The 20706-nt window shown below is 48.7% G+C and overlaps 1 long non-coding RNA gene across 1 annotated transcript in view; it reads left to right on the top strand.

Annotated features, from left to right (window-relative positions):
* Positions 1-20339, top strand: part of LOC141164675 (uncharacterized) — a 441679-nt gene extending 421340 nt beyond the window's left edge. Inside the window, exon 3 of the long non-coding RNA XR_012250934.1 lies at positions 8764-20339. This is a non-coding gene — a long non-coding RNA (uncharacterized lncRNA). The remainder of the gene's footprint in view (positions 1-8763) is intronic.
* The last annotated feature ends 367 nt before the right edge of the window (positions 20340-20706 follow it).

Raw genomic sequence — 20706 nt, 5'->3', positions numbered from 1 at the left:
ATGATATCGAAGGCCTCCCAGAGTGTGCTTTGATGAGGAAACTAAGTCGCTAATGCGTAAAGCACCAAAAAATGCCAGGCCAAATGCGGCGGAAAAAAGAGCAGATTCGAAAGGAGATGAACAGACGGCAGTGGTGCAATGGATTAAATGAGTAAGCAAACTAAAAGAAATGGACCGTCTGCTCTCCTGACAAATTGGTCCCCTTTTCCCACCCTTGATGGCCTGTCATATGATAAAAGCCTTGGTAACATCGGTAGGCGAAAGTAAAAAGCCAAACCAGATATGTGGTTTTGAGCAACTACTGCTGATACGCCAACACTTTGAAGGTGGAGTAAATATTCAATAGTAATTTCCAAACGGGTGTCATCAGATGACGCTACCGGTCTATCCCCTACCAGGTTATACCACTCTCTCCACGCCTTTCCATAGGAACGCCATGTAGACGGGGCTACTGAAGCTCTCACCAGGTCCATCAATCATCCTCCACCACTTGGCACATGAGGGGCAGGCATGGGTGCCTCTCCGCTTTGGCCTAGGGTAAACATTCCTGGAATTTCTGCCAATCAAAACATGAAAGTGCATTAGCCATTACATTATTTGTACCTGGAATGTGGCGAGCCCGAAACCAGATGTTGAAACTTAAGCATTTCAATACTAAAAACCTATGTAGTTTAATAACTGGTGGGGAAGAGGGTGACAAGTAATTTATGGAGGGTACAACACTCATGTTGTCAGTCCAAATACAAATTTGTTTGTCCCCGAAAGACGAACCCCATATGGAAATGGCCGTGAGAATGGGAAATAAGGCTAACAAAGTAAGGTTTTGAACCCAGCTTGAGGTGTGCCAAGATTCCTTCCAATGTTCTGAACACCATTGATCTCCAAAAATAACACCAAAATCCGAGGACCCCCGCAGCATCGGAAAAAAGGGAAAGATCCTCATTAATCAATTCATGAGACTGGAAACACGTGTGACCATTATAGGATAACATAAACTCCTTCCAAACCAGCAAATCAGCTTTTAAAGTGGGTTTTATCTAAATTCTATGATGGGGAAGCTTGATACCTGTGGTTGATAGGGACAGAAGTCTGGAATAAATTCTTCCCATGGGCATCACCCGGCAAGCAAAAACCAGGAGACCTAACAAGCAGGGACGTACATAGGAATCATGGGGCCCCATATCAGAAGTTCTAATTGGCCCCCCACCCCCAAAAAAATGTAAATAATTGTCGGGTCACAGAAGAGCATATCTCACAATTTTCCTGCCTTTACATTGTAATTTTCCTCCTGCTAAAGTCCTAGATTCCTCATTCATTGCCCCATTAAGTATGATGCCAACAAAAGTGTCCCCCAAACACAGTATGATACCCCCATGGTGAATTCCTCCACATGCAAAGTATAATGACCCTACTTTACCCCACCTGCACTCCAAGGGCAAAGTATGGTGACCCCAACACAGTATAATCCTTGAACTGTGACCCCCACACAGCTCTCCATGCAGTATAATGGGCCTATATACAGTATAATGGCCCCCACACAAACCTTCACACTCCACAGAGTTTAATGCACTCGCCATGGTCCTCCACACAGTATAAGACACTCGTCATGGTCCTCCACACAGTATAAGACTTTCGCCATGGTCCTCCACACAGTATAAGACACTCGCCATGGTCGTTCACACAGTATAATGCACTCGCCATTGTCCTCCACACAGTATAAGACACTCACCATGGTCCTCCACACAGTATAATGCACTCGCCACGGTCCTCCACACAGTATAAGACACTCGCAACGGTCCTCCACACAGTATAATGCACTCTCCATGGTCCTCCACACAGTGTAATGCACTCCCCATGGTCCTCCACAAAGTATAAGACACTCTCCATGGTCCTCTACACAGTATAATGCACTCCCCATGGTCCTCCACACAGTGTAAGACACTCGCCATGGTCCTCCACACATTAGAAGACACTCGCCATGGTCCTCCACACAGTATAAGACACTCGCCATGGTCCTCCACACAGTATAATGCACTCCCTATGGTCCTCCACACAGTATAATGCACTCCCCATGGTCCTCAACACAGTATAATGCAGCCCCCACCATAGGGTAAAAATGCGGCCCCCACCATAGGGTAAAAATGCGTCCCTCACCATAGTGTAAAAATGCGGCCCCCACCACAGTGTAAAAATGCAGTATAATGGGCCTATATACAGTATAATGGCCCCCACACAAACCTTCACACTCCACAGAGTTTAATGCACTCGCCATGGTCCTCCACACAGTATAAGACACTCGTCATGGTCCTCCACACAGTATAAGACTTTCGCCATGGTCCTCCACACAGTATAAGACACTCGCCATGGTCGTTCACACAGTATAATGCACTCGCCATTGTCCTCCACACAGTATAAGACACTCGCCATGGTCCTCCACACAGTATAATGCACTCGCCACGGTCCTCCACACAGTATAAGACACTCGCAACGGTCCTCCACACAGTATAATGCACTCTCCATGGTCCTCCACACAGTGTAATGCACTCCCCATGGTCCTCCACACAGTATAAGACACTCTCCATGGTCCTCTACACAGTATAATGCACTCCCCATGGTCCTCCACACAGTGTAAGACACTCGCCATGGTCCTCCACACATTAGAAGACACTCGCCATGGTCCTCCACACAGTATAAGACACTCACCATGGTCCTTCACACAGTATAATGCACTCCCTATGGTCCTCCACACAGTATAATGCACTCCCCATGGTCCTCAACACAGTATAATGCAGCCCCCACCATAGGGTAAAAATGCGGCCCCCACCATAGGGTAAAAATGCGTCCCTCACCATAGTGTAAAAATGCGGCCCCCACCACAGTGTAAAAATGCGGTCCCCACAATAGGGTAAAAATGCAGCCCCAGTCCTCCAGTATTATCAGTACACACTGATTTAAAAATAAATAAATAAATACACAATTACCGCTCCTCGTTCCCCGCTGCTTCAGTCTCTGCTGCGCGTCTCTCTCATCACCTCAGCAGATGCCAGCTCCACTGTCTGACACAGCGTGGTGCGTCATCACACCGCTTCGTCAGACGCAGAGGAGGAATGATGGGAAAAGGAGTGTCAAATGACGCTGCCTCCTCCATCATTGCTTTCAACCAGGGCCGGCTCAAGGTTTTCGTGGGCCCTGGGCGAAAGAGTCTCAGTAGGCCCCTTTAACACATACCACCATTTGTGATGCACAGATATGGCAGAGAAATATAGGTATAGTACGCAGGGCTCAGGCTGCCCCCTCATCCTTCACATATGCAAACATGCACGCACACACACAGTACGCAGACATGCGCACACACACAGTACGCAGATATATGCACTCACCGTAGGCAGACATGCACACACACACAGTAGGTAGACATGCACACACACAGTAGGCAGACATGCACACACACTCACACAGTAGGCAGACATGCATGCGCACACGCACAGTAGGCAGACATGCACGCACACACACAGTAGGCAAACATGCGCGCACACACAGTAGACAGACATGCGCGCACACACAGTATGCAGACATGCGCGCACACAAATTGGATGCAGACATGCGCGCACACACAGTATGCAGACATGCGCACACACACAGTATGCAGGCATGCGCGCACACACAGTACGCAGACATGTGCACACACAGTATGCAGACATGCGTGCACACACAATAAGTAGACATGCGCGCACACACAGTAAGCAGACATGCGCGAACACAGTTTGCAGACATGCGCACACACACAGTAAGCAGACATGCGCACACACAGTACGCAGACATGCACACACAGTACGCAGCACACACGCACATGGTAAGCAGACATGCACACACAGTATGCAGACAAACACACACATGCACATGGTACACAGATATGAAAACATACAATACGCAGACACGCACATACACAAACAGATACACAGATACGTGCACATACAGGCATGCGTACATATTTGAACACATTCTTAAAAACACATAAAACAGACATAAATATACACAGTCATACACACTGACATACACACAAGACACATTAGAATTATTTTTAATATGGGGATTGGGGAAGCTGGCGACAAGCCTCACTCACCTTCCCCGGCCTGTGTCTCGTCCAGCTCCTCATGTGGCTGTGCAGGGCTGCCGGCGTGTCTGATGGCTGTCACAGATATGATCCTGGATAATCAGAGGGGCCCACTTGCCGTCGGGGCCCGGGCCGCTCCCCCAGCATCTCCGCAGGAACGTCGGCGCTGCTTGATTGCCAGCACTTCAGACATGGCTGCGTGCAGTGCGCGGTGCGGCTGTGTCTGCTAGTAATGACGCGACGGGGTGACACACAAGCACAATTAAAGGCGCAGTGTCGCCCATGCTGTGTCATTACTAGCAGACATAGCGCACTGCGCACGGCCATGTCTGAAGTGCCGGCAAGCAGCGTTGGCAGTTCTGCTTACATGCTGGGGAAGCGGCCCGGGCCCCGACGGCGAGTGGGCCCCCCTGATGGTCCAGGGCCCCGGCACTTGCCCAGGTATGCCGGGTGGGTGCTGACGCCGGCCCTGCTGTCAAGTGTATCGGCATCTGCTGATACAGTTGAATGCAGAGCGGGGGGTCCCATGCGGGGTGTGCACGGAGCAGGCGCTGACGCCGGGCCCCCCTGGCTCAAGGGCCCCATAGCAGTCGCGTAGCCTACCGCCATTGGCGGTGCGCCACTGCCAACAAGGACTGCATCTGACGTAGCACTACTTTGCAGACGGATCAGAAGCCTTCAATCAGGGACAGCATTGACATTTTATCAGAGGTAAATCGAAAAACCATGGGAGAGGAATCAATCTCAATCCCTAAAAAGGATAATGAAGTAGAAGGACCAAAAGTTTTCTCGCTGGATAAAGGAACAACGAAATGTGCCATGAAAAAGCGAAAAGTATCCAACAAAATGTGGCAGGACCTTGAATCCTTTGGACCTACAAAATGAAAATCGTCAAGGTAATGGATAATTGTGGTAGAACTGGTTTCGTATTTGACTACCCACTCTAAGAAAGACACACAAAAAATTGAGCCGACCAATATGGCAAAGAATTACAACCATAATTGGTAATCAATAAATGTGGGTACTCCTACTATATGTGCAACCTACAGAAGAACGGAGCCATGTGTGCCAGACTGCCAACAGCCAAGACTTCCCTGTCCTCCTGGTCCTCCTTCTCATTCTCCCTCTCCTCAGGCCATCCACGCTGAACAGACAGTATGAATGTTGTGCGGGTAGTACCATCTGTAGTGCAGGAAATCGGCTCCTGTTCCTCCTCCTCTTCTTCTTCCTTCTCCTCCTTATTACCACCCAATCCGTGTTGAGATGAGATGAGGCTGTGTAGTATCACTCTGTATAGTTCCTTGCTCCAAGTCATCGTGCTCCGCCTGCAATGCCTCCTCTTTAATTGTGATCAGCGAGGATTTCAGTAGACAGAGAAGTGGGATGGTGATGCTAATTATGGTGTCATTGCTAGTACTCACCATCTTGGTGGAGTTCTCAAAGTTTTGTAGGACGGCACAGATGTCAGACAGCCATGCCCACTCATCAGCTTTTATGTGCAGAGGCTGACCTGAATACCAATGGGGCTTGTTGAAGCTGGTACTCAACAACTGCCCTCTACTGCTCACAAATCCTTCCCAACATATGCAACGTTGAGTTCCAACATGTGGTCACATCGCACACCAGTCGGTGAGCTGGAAGCTGCAAATGCTACTGAAGCACAGCGAGGGCGGCAGAAGCTGTAGGTGACTTTTGAAAATGGGCACACACGTGGCATACTTTGACAAGCAGCTTAAGCAGATCTGGGTAGGTTTGGAGAAACCACTGAACCACTATGTTGAGCACATGGGCCAGACATGGTACGTGTGCGAGGTTGCCAAGCCTCAGAGTCGCCACCAGCTTCCGGCCATTGTCACACACAACCATGCCTGGCTGTAGGTTCAGCGGTGACAGCTACAGATCTGCCTGCTCTGTTACAGCTTTCAACAACTCTGCAGCGGTGTGTGCGGTTTGTCACCTAAGCATATTAGCTTCAGCACAGCCTGTTGCCGCTTGGCCGAGGCAGTGCTGCAGTGCTTCCAGCTTCCGACTGATATGGTCATTTTGGAGATGAAGGCTGAAGAGGAGGAGGAGGTGCAGGAGCTATAGAATGTTGGGGCAACCCTGATTGACTCAGGGCCCGCATTCGTATGCGTCGGTAGGTCATGTTCCGCCCCAGGGTCCGACTGGGTCCTGGCTTCCACAATATTAACCCAGTGTGCCGTCAGTAAGATGTACCATCCCTGGTCACAAGCACTTGTCCAAGTGTCCGTGGTTAGGTGGACCTTCCCAGTAACTGCATTGGAAGGGCACAAGTAATGTTCTGAGACACGTGCTTGTGTAAGGCGGGGATAGAACATTGGGAGAAAGAGTGGTGGTTGGGGACCAAGTACCGAGGGATGGCCACCGCCATGAGGTTGCGGAAAGCTCCTGTCTCCATGAGCCTAAAAGGTAACATTTCCAGTGCAAGCAGTCGAGAAATGTGGCAGTTTAGTATTGTGGACTGTGGGTGGTTGGCTGCGTATTTGCGCTAGCATTCAAAGGACTGGGGTAGGGACAACTGAACACTGCCCTGGGACAAGAACGTGGTTGCTGATAGTGAGGGTTGCAAGTGTGCAAGACAGGTGCAGGGAGGGAGGCATCTTTGCTTGCGCAATGGACAGGGGATTGGCGTGCATGCACAACAGCGGAACAGGCAGTGGTGTCACCCGCAGACACTATTTCTGGACCCTGGTATTCGGCACAGCTAGTCAGGCACTTTGCTGTCATGTGCCTGAGCATGGTGGTGGTGGTCAGGCTGGTAGTTTTGCTGCACCTGCTGATGCTGGCATGACAGATGTTACAAATGACTTTTTTTTGGGGTTAACTGGACAGTCTTTAAAAAAGAGCCAGACTCTGGAAGACCTAACAGTTGAACTGGCAACGTCCCTCGTTTTGGTGTTCTGGGGAACAGTTTCCCGCCTTGCGTCTATGGCCACCCCACTGCTTGTTCCTGCCTGTTGTGGTGCTACGCCTCCCTCCCTCTCTACGCTGCTGTCCTCACTATGCATGTCACCTTACCAGGTTGGGTCAGTAACTTCATCGTTCACCACCTTGTCTTCCACGTACGCACCCTGGGCCTCCTTCTAACTTGCTGGCAATCGTGTCTCATCAACATCCACCTCTTGCAACAGTAATTGCACTTTCCCACCTTCGCTTTCATGTGACCATGGCTGCTCAAATATTTGGGCATCACTACATGTGATTTCCTCTTGCCCCGCTTGAAGCGGACCAAGCGAGAGGCCAGGATTTATAAATGGAAATGTGAACAGGTCTTCGAAGAGTCCAAATGTGCGATCACTGGTCTCCGAACACTAGGCATGGTGGGAGGAAGGAGGAACAGGGTGCGGAATATGTGGTCCAGACCCACGGCTACTGAGACTGGACCGTGTGGAAGACAGGGTGGTGGTGGCAAACTGACTGAAAGCATAATCTGCTATCCAACCTTTTCACACTGCTCTGGCTTCAAGAGTGGTGTTCCACGGCCCCTTAGAAAGTGGGACAGGAAGGTAGAACGACATGATGTGAGTGCTTGCTGTGCTCCGTCAGCAGGCACAATTTCAGCTTGCCCATGGCCTTGGCCTCTGCTTCTACCATCACCATCACGTCCACTTCCCCGTCTCTTGCCACGCACCTTGCCCATTTTAAATGGCTTAGAATATTTGTCACGTTCCCAAAAATGTCAGGATTATTACCGCAGTAATATCGGACTATGTTTGATGACCACGGTTTTAGGCAGTGGCCTTATAGATATGGTATTGGTCAGCAAAAAAGTGTGAATAGATTTAAGCACACAACTGGCAGACTTTAAATGGAGTAGAATATTTGTCACCTTCCCAAAAATGTCAGGATTATTACCGCAGAAATATAGGATCACGTCTGATGATGGACAAGTTTCTCTGCTTCCACAATACAGCAATGCTATTAAAATCAACCAAATCTGGCTGTATGCTACTAACAAGCAAATGTAGCAGTAAAAATGGTGTATTATATTGCTTTTCACCAAAATAATCGTGATTAAGAGCAAATAGATTATTAGCCCTGATATCTAGGGCTATGAATATGAGTAACAGCAGCAGAAAGAACATGCAATGGACCCTATTCTGTTGTATACGCTCTCCACAAACTCCACACCTCTCCCTACTCTGCCTGTTTCCAGGGTAGACTGTGACGAGCATAGGGTCCCGGGTCTTATATAGACCCGATGATGCTATGCGACCAGGCAATCACTGTAATGGCACAACCAACATGGATGCGGCATTACAGTGACTGGCAGCCAATCTCCGCATGTTAATTCACTGTCTAAACAGCGCTCATGCGGGGCGGAGATCCGAGATGCTCGTGCAAGTACTGAATAGTGTCGAGCATGCTCATTCAACACTAATCATTATCCATTTGTAGAAGCCATCCTCTTTTCAATTTCTGTTTTTTTTACAGATGGTGTTATGTTTGCATCTAGAATTTGTTGAAATTGCATTTAATCCATTCTTCCCTCTACCAAAGAAATGTTTCCCATGCCATTGGCTGCAACACAACCCTAAAGCATGATTGATCCATCCCTAGGCTTAATGGTTGGCGAGATGTTCTTTTCCTGAAAGTTTCTGAAATTCTGTGTTCTTTTTTCTCCACAGATACCTTTGATCATTGTGGCCAAAGAGTTCTATTTTAACCTCATCGGTCCATAGCCAAAATGCATCATGCTTGAATGCAAGAGAGGTTTTCTTCTGATGACTCTTCCATGAAGGCCATATTTGTGCAGGTGTCCCTGAACAGTAGAACAATGTCCCACAACTCCAGAGTCTGCGTAATCTTTCTGAAGGTCGTTTGCAGTTAAACGGGGGTTCTGATTTGCCTATCTAGCAATCCTATGAGCAGCTCACTGAAATTTTGCTTGGTCTTCCAGACTTTATCTTGATCTCCACTGTTCCTGTTAACTGCCATTTCTTAATTACATTTCGAACTGAGGAAAGGACAACTTGAAAACGCTTTGCTATCTTCTTATAGTCTTCTGCTTTGCAGGCTCCACCATTTTCATTTTCAGATTGCTGGGCAGCTGCTTAGAAATACTCATGGCTGCTGTTTTTTGGCATAAGGTTAGAGGAGGCTGAGTTTTTATAAAGCTGTGAAATTTGCATCACCTGGCCTTTCTTAACGATGATTGTGAACAACCCATAACCATAACAGGCTAATTAAGGTCTGAAACCTTGGTCAAAGTTATCTGAGCACACAAATCTCCAAGGGTGCCCAAACTTTTGCTTCGACCATTTTCCTTTTTTGTAATTTTTAAAATGTAAAAGATGAAAAAATATATATTTTTTTGCCTAAAATGCAAAGGAAATGTGTCATCTTTAACTTTAGGCCTTTTAGAGACAATTTAATCTCCAACTTTCTTAACTATTCACAATAAAAGTAGTTTTGGCCAGGGGTGCCCAAACTTTTACATGCCAGTGTATAGCGATATGAAACTTGTCCAGTTTTTTTTATTATTTTAGTGGTGAAAAAAAAATCAAAAATGTGAAAAAATATGTTTTTTTAGATTTAAACTTTAGTATTTAATTTATTTTTCCAAATCTTTTATAACTTTATTCATTTTTTTACTATTCAGTGTATTTATTAGTCCCCTTAGGGGATTTGAACCTCTGATCATCTTATTACTTGTGCTATATACAGTAATTCCACAGTATTGCTGCATATAATGTAAATCACAGTCTCCTTTGTGAAGCTCGGCCACAGGGAGGGTTTCAAAGGAGCTCCTTGATGGTAGAGACAGAGGTCTTCAACAGACCCTCAGCTGTCATGACAACCCATTGGCGCCCTACGATTGCATCACGGGAGGGCCGATGGATACATAGAATGATGTTACCCATCGGTTTTAACAGTTCTGTGAAAGTTTGACAGCGGCATTTGACATGTTATTCTGCGTTTTTACAAATTTATCCCTCAGAAAGTTAAGCTTTCAATCCTCGGCAGTCCACCTGCATCTTAAAGACTCCATGTACACATATCTTAAGGGGGTGTTCAGAAGAAGTATTTTTGGAGGAGGACAAAACCGACAAGTTTTTCCAGTGGAAACCACTTTCGAAAACTCACCTTTACTCTATGATTTCCTGAAGCTCTTTTTACTTGTATTGTTTCTGAGGAGGGTTTGAAGAACCTTTGAAGCTTTTTTTTCCTGAAGTTATTTTTTTACAGCACTTTTATTTGACAGTGCTTAGTTTGGAGAGTAATCCATGAGGATTCGCTTCTAGTCAGTGACTCGTGGTATGCGGCCATATGGGGCTGCCGCTGCGGTGCAGATCCACTGGAGCTGATGGTGATGCAGCAGAGTTGGTTCAGCTCTCCACAGGCAGAGCTAAGCTCCAGGGCAGTATATGATGAATTGTGGACGTAGATGTTGTTGGTGCAGTGTAATGCAGGGCTGAGGGTGCAGATAATGACCAGACAACAAATTAATGGCGGTTTCCTCTATCTTTACTTGCGGTTTGTCAGAGCAGACTGGGGCACTGGTACTAGCTGGTGGTGGAGGTCTGGGCAGCCTAGAAGCAGTTTGGGAATCCACCTCGCCAAGTAGAGTTGTAGGCCTTCCCTCTGCGTTATTCTCTTTGGCCCTGCTGCTTAAAGCTATGCTCCGGCCCTCGTTCCTGAGCAAAACGTCTATTCCTCACCCGTAAGGCAGGCAGCTCGAGCCTTCTTCAAGTGTCGCTCCTTCATGGCGGCGCTGGGCCCTAGGATGCAGCTGATCCGCCGGCCTTCTGGTGGGGCCAGGAGACCTGCAGTCTCGTGCCCTCCGGATTTAGCTGCTGGGCCTTCAGTGCCCGTACAACCATGGACTCCACTGTCCGATTCCCTTGTGCTTCTCTCTGGGGCGAGCTTGTTCACAGCTCCTTTCCCCAGGTCCTTCCTCCTTGCTCTCCTATCTCGAACTCTCCTTCAACTGCCTTTTTCTAACCCCGCCTCCAGGTTCCCATCTAAAGGGGAGGAGCTCCCCTTTCTGGTCTGGAGTCAGGAAAGTGTTGGATGCTGGTACACCTGATCAGGGGACCCCTCCTTGCTTCTAAGCATGGCATCACCCCCTGTGAGGGAGGCAATGGGTTACGCTCGCGCCCGGACTGACTGGTGTGAGCGTGATTAGTGATCCCACTGTACCATGAACCGAGGAGTGCGTGGAGGGGCGTAACTAAGTATCTACCCGATCCGACCAAGGTCGCACGGTGGCTCAGTCGACTCCGTGAACCAAGGAGGAACCGAGCAGAGGGACCAGGTGCTACTCCAGGTCAGACCCCGATCACAGATGTTGACCCACACCGGGGAATGCAGGAACAGGCAGGTTAGACTGGCATACAGGCAGGTAGGTATTGGCAGGCACGGCTGGTATGCAGACAGGTGGATACTGGTAAGCACGGCTGGTGTGCAGACAGGTGGACACTGGCAAGCACGGCTGGTATGCAGACAGGTGGGCACTGGCAAGCACGGCTGGTATGCAGACAGGTGGGCACTGGCATGCACGGCTGGTATGCAGACAGGTGGGCACTGGCAAGCACGGCTGGTATGCAGACAGGTGGGTACTGGCAAGCACGGCTGGAGTGCAGACAGGGAGGTACTAGCAGGTTGGAGCGCAGGCTGGATAGGGTCCAGTACAGACTGGGAGACAGGAACAGAGCCGCAGATGCGGTAGACAAGCAGAGTAAAGCGAAACCGCCGGAGCAGAGGACAAGGCAGAGCAGAGAGGAACCACCGGTGCGGTGAGCAAGCAGAGCGGAGCGAAAACCGCAGGTGTGGTGGGCAAGGCAGAGCAGAGCAGAATCACTGGAGCGGTGGTCAAGACAGAGCAGAGAGGAACCGCCGGAGCTGTGGTCAAGGCAGAGCAGAGAGGAACAACCGGAGCGGTAGACAAGGCAGAGCAGAGCGAAACCGCAAGTGCAGTGGACAAGGCAGAGCAGAGCGAAACCACAAGTGCGGTGGACAAGGCTGAGCAGAGCGGAACCACCGGAGCGGTGGGCAAGGCAGAGCAGAGAGAAGCCGCCGGAGCGGTGGGCAAGTCAGAGCAGAGGGAAACCGCTGGCACGGTGAGCAAGCAGAGTAGAACAGGGCTGAAGGTGCAGGCGGAGAGGAGAGGACTCTGTTCACATGGAACAACACAGGAGGTAGATACAGAGGAAGGGAAAAGGGACAAGCAGAAACAGATACACACAAGGTACTTACTATGAAGTAGCGAGTGGACACAAAACTCACAAACTGAAGTACAGAGACAATGAGTAGGAGTTAGGTGCAGGTTCAGACACTGCAGGAAAAGGGAAGGTACGGACATAGAGACAAACAGGTAACAGGCAAGGATACAGTTCAGACAGGAACTGCTACTGCAACAATATACAAGAACGAGACTGGGTATACAGCCCCCAGAGTGGCAGAAACAGACTAGAAGTAAGAGATAACAGGTCTGGGTATGCATCCCCCAGAGTGGTGGAAACAGACTAGAAGTCAGAGATAACAGGTCTGGGTATGCAGCCCCCAGAGTAGCGGAAACAGACTAGAAGTCAGAGATAACAGGCCTGGGTATGCAACCCCCAGGGTGGCAGAAACAGACAAGATACAGGACAGGACCTGGCAATTCAGTTGCAAAGACAAACTGAGTAAAGCTGTTGCTCAGGCACCTCCTTCTGGGTGGAGGGGGTTTAAATATCCAGTGACTCACAGCAATAGGCTGGGGATGCATTAGGAGTGCGCCCACAGCAGCTATAACAATCAGGAAGTAACCGGGTCGCCGCCCTAAGCAATCAGACAAGAGACATGCACACAGCATGAACTGGAGCAAGGTTTGCAGGCTGGACTGACAGGTAAGATTGCGGTCTTGCATAGTGGGAGGTGGTGCACTATGCAAGCACGCCGCCAGGGATGTTACACAATGCCAATGTGGCATCCGGACTCCTGGGGTGCCACATTCCCCCCTAGTTAAATTCAGTACTCCCGGATTAAGGACACCTTTAGAGTTAAACAATTAACAACAATAACGATTTATATTCCAAAAAATTTACAAAGTCTCAAAAAGGCAAAAATTGCAGAACAAGAAAAACCAAACAAAAATTGGGAGCAGTCACTGCGACACGTAGTATTTACGCCACTATCCAGGAATTGTCTTTTTCCGGGTACTTGAAGGTTGGTTGGTGGTAACCGCCTCAACCCACTTCGTGTATCGTCCCTGGGCGTGGCTTAAGGGCATTCTGTCGGTGGGCCTGGTTTTCGGCCACGCCTGCGGTTTATTTTCAAGGCCAACAATTAACTTTACTCAACATTGTTCTGACCACATCTAGTTCTGTGGTCCATTTGTCCATAAATATAATAACTATATACACTCACGATTGCTTAAAAGTTCTTACAGGAAGTCTCTGTAGGTTCTCATACTTAATGGTTGCAACTATATACTATACACTATCTTATTACACCTTAGTCCCTATAACGGGCAGGGAGCTGAACTCTGGTACTACGGGTTGATCTACGCACTACAGTTGTTGCCAATGACCTACCCGGGTCTCTAGTGTCTACCGCTGGTGTGGTGGGCTCAGTGTGGACTACACTACGGTTAGTCTGAGGTAACACCGGTAGGCTTGGTAGTCTTCTATGACCTCTTTTACTCACCATGGGCATGACAGATTCGCTGCTAGCAGGGGGTAGATTCACTCATTCCACTGCGGTTGTGGCATCTGTTGCTGGGGCCGTCTGGTCTCTCAGCTGTTCTAGAGACACTGTGGCTTCTGGTGCTGCTACTTGGGAAAGGTCAGGACAGGTACCACGATTGCTTGGTTCACCTGCGTCCAAGACCGGGGAAATTCTCCAAAGATGGTTTGAACCACCTCTTCCACCTTTTCTGTGTGCTGGGGGCTGTTCTGGTCTTCCTCTTGGTGTCTCAAATGATCAGGGCATATCTTCAGGTGGTCTCTTGAGACGGCCGCCGAAGTCTCTCCTCCATCTTTACTGATGAGGCATACCTTAGTGTTGTCGAAATTTGAAAGTAAGACGGTGTATGACTCAACCTCCCACTGATGATATAATTTGTGAACTCGTCTCTTCCTTTTGAGTACCTGTTCTCCAGGTGACAATAGAACTGCAGATGCGTGCTGATTATAAGTTCTTTCCTGCCTCTGTCTCGCCTGGGACAAACGTCTCTCTACACATTCTTGCACCTTGCGGTATTGTTGCTACCGCTCCGTATCCCAGTCTGCATCTGGTGATGTCGTCTCAGGTGTTAAAACTCCCATGTCTAAGTCAATGGGTAACTTGCCAGGTCTTGCCCTCATCAGGTAGGCGGGTATACAGTTTGTGGAGTTCACCAGGATGTGGTTATATAGGTCTACCAAATCCGGTAACTTCTCTGGCCACAGGCTTCGCTCTTCAGGGGGCAACGTCTTCAACAGGTCTACTACCACATGGTTAATTTTCTCGCACAACCCGTTGGTCTGGGGATGATACGGCTTCATCCTTATTTTCTTGCAGCCGTACAAGTTACAGAATACCTGAAACACTTCTGCTTCAAAGGCTGGGCCTTGGTCGGTAAGCACTCGTTCAGGGTAATCATGTGGGCGACAAAAGTGCTGTTGAAATGCTTTGGGTGCCGTCTTAGCCGTTTGATCCTTCACTGGCACTATTACCTGGAACCCGGAGTAGTGGTCTACTATGGTGAGAGCGTAAACATAGCCTGGGGCTAACTTCACATGGTCCAAGGCTACCAGTTCAAGTGGTTGTTTGGTGACTATGGGCTGCAGGGGAGTCCTCTGGCTATTACGGTCTTTCCGTCTCAGGTTGCATGGACCACATTCTCGACCCCATCTCTCGATTGCTTTCCTCATGCCAGCCCAGTAGAATCGCTCATGTAGCAGGACTTCCAACTTCTTCCACCCGAAGTGTCCTGCTCCATCGTGGTACGCCACTAAGACCATTGGTGCATCCCACCTTGGGACTACCACCTGCCAGACCAGTTAGTGTGTCCGGGAGTTGATGCTTCTCCGACACAGTTTTCCCTCGTAGATGAACAGCTTGCCCTTCTCCTTCCACAACTGTCGGGTCTCCTTTTGAGTATCTGGACCAGGGTGCGAGTCAGCTTGTGTCAGCAACTCCTTTACTAGGTGGACAGCCGGGTCAGTATTCTGCATCTCTGCCCATTCATGGTGGGGCAATGGGTTAAACGTGGCCTCTCTGTTGGCCGAGCACTTATCCCTCACACAGTTGGAGCACTGGGTCACCCCGTGACGATGGAAAGCCGGTAGCTGTATCTCCTCCAGCTCTTCCGGGTCTTCTCCCCCATCTGGCAAGTTGGGCATCCTGGACAACGCATCAGCATTAGCGTTTCTATGCCCCGTCCGATACTTGATGGTAAACTCGTAGTTGGACAGCCGGGCCATCCATCGCTGCTCCAGCGCACCTAGCTTCGCCGTTTCAAGGTGGGTCAGTGGATTATTGTCTGTGAAAATTGGAAACTTCGCTGAAGCCAGGTAGTGTTTGAAGCGCTCTGGTACAGCCCAGACTATGGCTAAAAACTCCAACTTAAAGAAACTATAGTTGTCGGGGTTCCTTTCCGTGGGACGGAGCTTCCTATTGGTGTAGGCAATCACTCACTCTCTGCCCTGTTGTACCTGGGACAGCACCGCTCCCAATCCCACGTTGCTGGCATCCGTATAGAGTATAAAGGGTTGGCCATAGTCGGGGTAGGCCAGGACTTCGTCTCCTGTAAGAGCCACCTTCAGTGGTGTGAAGGATTCTTCTTCTTTTGTACTCCACTTGAACGAAGGTTTCGGATTCTTGGTCTTCTTGGACCGGCCCACTAAGAGGTCCTGCATGGGTGCCGCTATCTTTGTGAAACCATTGATGAATCTCCTGTAGTAGCCTACCAGCCCGAAGAACTGCCGCACTTCCTTGAGAGTGGAGTGTCTTGGCCAGTCCTTGATCACGGTGTCTTTTTCAGGGTCCGGTGCTACACCTTCGGTGCTTACCACATGACCTAGGTACTGCACCTTGGGCTTCAACAGGTGGCACTTGGACGGCTCTACTTTCAGGCCAAAACCAGATAGGGCTACGAACACCTCGGCCAGGTGCTCCAGTTGGTCTTCGTATGTCTTTGAGTAGACGATTATGTCGTCTAGGTACAGCAGAACTGTTTTGAAGTTTTTGTGTCCTAGGCAACAATCCATTAACCACTGGAATTTACCCGGGGCGTTGCAGAGCCCGAATGGCATGCAGTTGAACTCGCAGAGGCCCATTGTTGTCGGAAACGCGGTCTTCTCTCCGTCCGCCTCTGCCACAGGAACCTACCAGTACCCACTACTGAAATCTAAAGTGGAGAAATAGTTAGCGGATCTCAGTGTTGCTAATGATTCCTCAATTCTGAGTAATGGGTAGGCGTCCTCATGTGTAATGCGGTTAATCAGCCTATAATCAACATACATCCTCATTGTACCATCTTTCTTTCTAAGGAGGACTAATGTAGCTGCCCAGGGGCTACAACTATTTCTGATCACCCCAGCCTCCTTCATCTCCCGTAACATTCCCGTGGCACATTGATAGTAAGCTGGGGGTGCAGGTCGGTACCTCTCTTTAATGGGCGGATGATCTCCTGTGGAGATATGATGTTGGACCCCTTTTACCGGCCCAAAGTCTAGTGGGTGTTTGCTAAAGACTAGCTCATATTCTTGGACCACCTGGTACACCCCATGCTTTTGGTGCAAAGGGGTGGAGTCAGTGCCTACTTGTAGCTTCTGACACCAATCCTCCTTCTGCACCTTGGAGCCATTGTCCTCCGCCTGTTTGGATGGAGGCAAGGGTTCCACTGCCTTTATTGCGTTGTTAGTGACAGTGAACAGCTTAGCAAGGGTGGCATACCGGGGTAAATGGACCTCTTTCTCCCCACAATTCAGGATGCGTATCAGTACTCTCTCCTTGCGGACATCGACCAACCCCCTGGCCGTCAAGATGGTGGGTCTACTATCAGAGTACACGGGTTCTACCAGGGCCTGATAATCTTGACCCCTGAGACCTATTGCTGCCCGACACCATATTAACATTTCACTCCTAGGGGCCATTGCAATGGGGAATGGATCACTCACTCTGACACTGCCGACATCTCCACCAGACAGCTCTACCTGTTGTCTCTGCATCAGGGCTTTGAGCTCCTTCTGCAGAACTCGCTGTTGACTAGAACTGGCAGTCTCTGCGACCTGCTGCAACAAAAGCATAATTTCCCCAAGACAATTCTCTATCACATTGTTGCCTAAGGTTATCATAGGATGGCTTTCTCGGCAATCAATATCTACAATAATCAACCCTTGTGATAGCAATTCTACTCGGCCAACCTTTATGGTCACCTCTTTATACCCCACCTGAGGCACGGGCTGACCATTGCTTTCAAAGATGTTAATATGTTCATCTGGACTGCGGGTAATGTCTGAATCAGTCTAGTATCGTTTAAAAAGGATATACGGCATCGTTGTCACCTGGGAACCAGTGTCCAGTAACGCGTTCATCGGGATGCCATCAAGCACGACAGGCAGGACCAGTCGTCCTCCCACGTACTTGTCTCGTCAGCTTTGTAGGCCTGGTCGTCTTACTCCTGGGTGTTGGCCCTCTGCCCCAGGGGTTGCTCCTTTAAATCCAAGAATCTTGCGAGGTGCCCCACCTTTTGACAGAGGCGGCAGATGGGTTGTCTGTTCTGGTCGTAGCAATCGCTGTTTCTCCCTCTGCTCGGTGGAATTCTTTTCTGCCGTCACCACGGGACGTCATCTGGACTGGAAGCCAGCTGGATCCTTTCCTTTGAAGACATTTGCATGGCCTGCACAGTTGTGGTTAGTGTAGCCACACTTTTGGTCAGCTCCTGGACCTGAAGGTGTAGGTCTGCAGAGGGGTCATTATCTAGGGTCAGCCCGTCAGCCTCCACAGGTGCCGGGGAAAAGGACGCCACCTCCTGGTGGTATGTGATAGCTCGGCGCCGGAGGGGTGCAGTGCCACTTGGGGTTGATTCTCGCAGCACCCGGATGGCCCGGTCTTTAAATTGTGCAAAGTCCAGATCAGGGTTTTGCAGAGCCATAATGCGCAGCTGTGTCCGGTGAGCATTAGACAGGAGCGCCTCAATAAACTGTTCGGTTAGCAATCTGCCCTCATCTCGCACACTGTCGGGGTCTACCTGTTTAATGGCCTGCAGCGCCTCCTGCAGGTTTAGAGCATAGTCCCGTAAACTGTTCTGCACCCTTTGTTTGCACCCATAGAACTTCATTTTAATATCCGTTGCTGTGTGGGCGTCAAAGGTATCCTTCAACCTGGCCAGAATTTGCTTAACAGTGCTTTTGTCCCTGCTCGTCTTATGCTGCACATAACACATCTGCATCTCTGGCTGCTGTGGGCATAAAAGGGGACAAACTTATGGTGTGGCACCCATGCTCCCCTGACCTCAACCCCATTGAGAACCTCTGGAGCATCATCAAAAGGAGTGTCTATGATGGCGGGAGGCAGTTCACATCTAAGCAACAGCTCTGGGAGGGTATTCTGTCCTCATGCAAAACAATTGAAGCAGAAACCATCCAAAACCTGACGAATTCAATGGACGAGACAGTTCAGAAGCTCCTTTCGAACAAGGGGTCCTATGTGCAAATGTAACATCACCTAGAATAAAGTTTTGAGTTGAAAACTGTTTGATTTCAGTTTGTAATAACCTGCTAATGCTTATAATTTCAAAAATGACCATTTTTTTGTTCTTTATTAAAATGAAAAGGGTGAAAACTCTGCTGTGCATAATAATTTGGAACATGCATTTTGAGTGCAGTTTGAGTTTTTTATTTTTTTTAAATATACTGTTATCATAGGCAGTTTGTACAAAAACTTTTCAATTGTACTCGAATAGTTATTTGACTGGAAAATTACAATGACTGCAATTCATATAGGTAATTTGGGAAAATCTGAGAAAATATTATTTGCATAATAATTTGGAACACAGTGTATTCCTCACCCGTATGGCAGGCCGCTCAAACCTTCTTCAAGTGTCGCTCCTTCATGGCGGCGCTGGGGCCTAGGATGCAGCTGATCCGCCGGCCTTCTGGTGGGGCCAGGAGACCTGCAGTCTCCTGCCCTCCGGATTTAGCTGCTGTGCCTTCAGTGCCCGCACAACCATGGACTCCGGTGTCCGATTCTCTTGCTCTTCTCTCTGGGGCGAGCTTGTTCACAGCTCAATTCCCCAGGTCCTTCCTCATCGCTCTCCTGTCCCCAGCTCTCCTTCAACTGACTTTTTCTAACCCCGCCTCCAGGTTCCAATTTAAAGGGGAGGAGCTCCCCTCTCTGGTCTGGAGCCAGTAAAGTGTTGGATGCTGGTACACCTGATCAGGGGACCCCTCCTTGCTTTTAAGCATGGCATCGCCCGCTGTGAGGGAGGCAATGCCAATGTGGCATCCGGACTCCTGGGGTGCCACATATTGTCAGTATTCCGGGTTTTCTAGGTAACCTTGTGAATGATTTTGCCCTTTGTTAAAATGGAGTTTGGTGTTCTTGTGTGCCCTACTTCCTGCTCGTTTGTTTAAAACCCGGCCAGGTGCTGGCTTCCTTGCTGGAGTATTCTGCTTCCGTTTCCCTTCAGTCCAGCTTCTATGATCTCCCAGATCTCTTGTGTATTTATCAGGTCCATCTTTAAGTGTTTCTCAGCAGCAGTGAGCTCTACCCCTGGCTCTGGACATTCTCTGTGTATGTAAGCTACACTCACTGTGTTATCATTAACCTGTTGAATTTAACCCTTGGCTCACTCTACCTGGTAAGAACTGTGTTTTTGAACTGTGTTGCTGTTTAACCCTTCGTTCACTCCCTCCGGTGAGGGCTGCTGGAACTATTTACTGGAATAATACTTAAATGTGAACTTGTTTCTGGACTTCCCTGAATCTACGCCGCATCTGGGATTAACTTGTGAACTTGTTTTTGGACTTCCCTGTGGCGACTGCATACCTGGATCTGACTCTTACTACACCAGCAGTGTTTGAATCAAGCCACGTCACCAGTGTGTCAGACTTACCTTTTTGATCACATTTGTGTGAGGACTCCGTCGTAAGAACCTTGCCGACTTTGCTATATAGGTCCCAAGGACTTAATATCGCTGGACTTATTTCATTGCATGTCACTACGGGTTATCTGTATATTGTTTTGGGGTGTTATCGCTGTTGCACAAATACACTATTTTGCATTAAAGAAACCCGTCTCTGATTGTTCATTGCCCCACGCTACCAGAATCCTCGAGTTCCTACAATAGTATTACACATATATACATACTAACATATTATAACACTTTGGTGCATTTCAATCATTATGTAATGGTAGGCTTATTGTGGTATTATTGGTCTTTGTGTACTAAGTGTTGTTCTATAGCAGTAATATTATGTATTCTGTATGTAGTGGTCATTGTATATCTGTATTATTCAGGAATTGTATTGTGGTAATTTATTAATATTGGTCTTATAGTGTGTTTTTAGTATGTCAGTATTTTGCAGCAGCAACAGAGGCATACAATAATTATATATGTATCTGTGTCACCCTGGCCTGGATGCCACAAATGTTTAATA

This window comes from Phyllobates terribilis, unplaced genomic scaffold (assembly GCF_046119375.1).
Source record: "Phyllobates terribilis strain yellow unplaced genomic scaffold, ASM4611937v1 Scaffold_10__3_contigs__length_209671492, whole genome shotgun sequence".
Taxonomy (NCBI): Eukaryota; Metazoa; Chordata; class Amphibia; order Anura; family Dendrobatidae; genus Phyllobates; species Phyllobates terribilis.
Note: the sequence above shows the minus strand (reverse complement) of the source record. Positions and strands in the feature narration are given on the sequence as shown.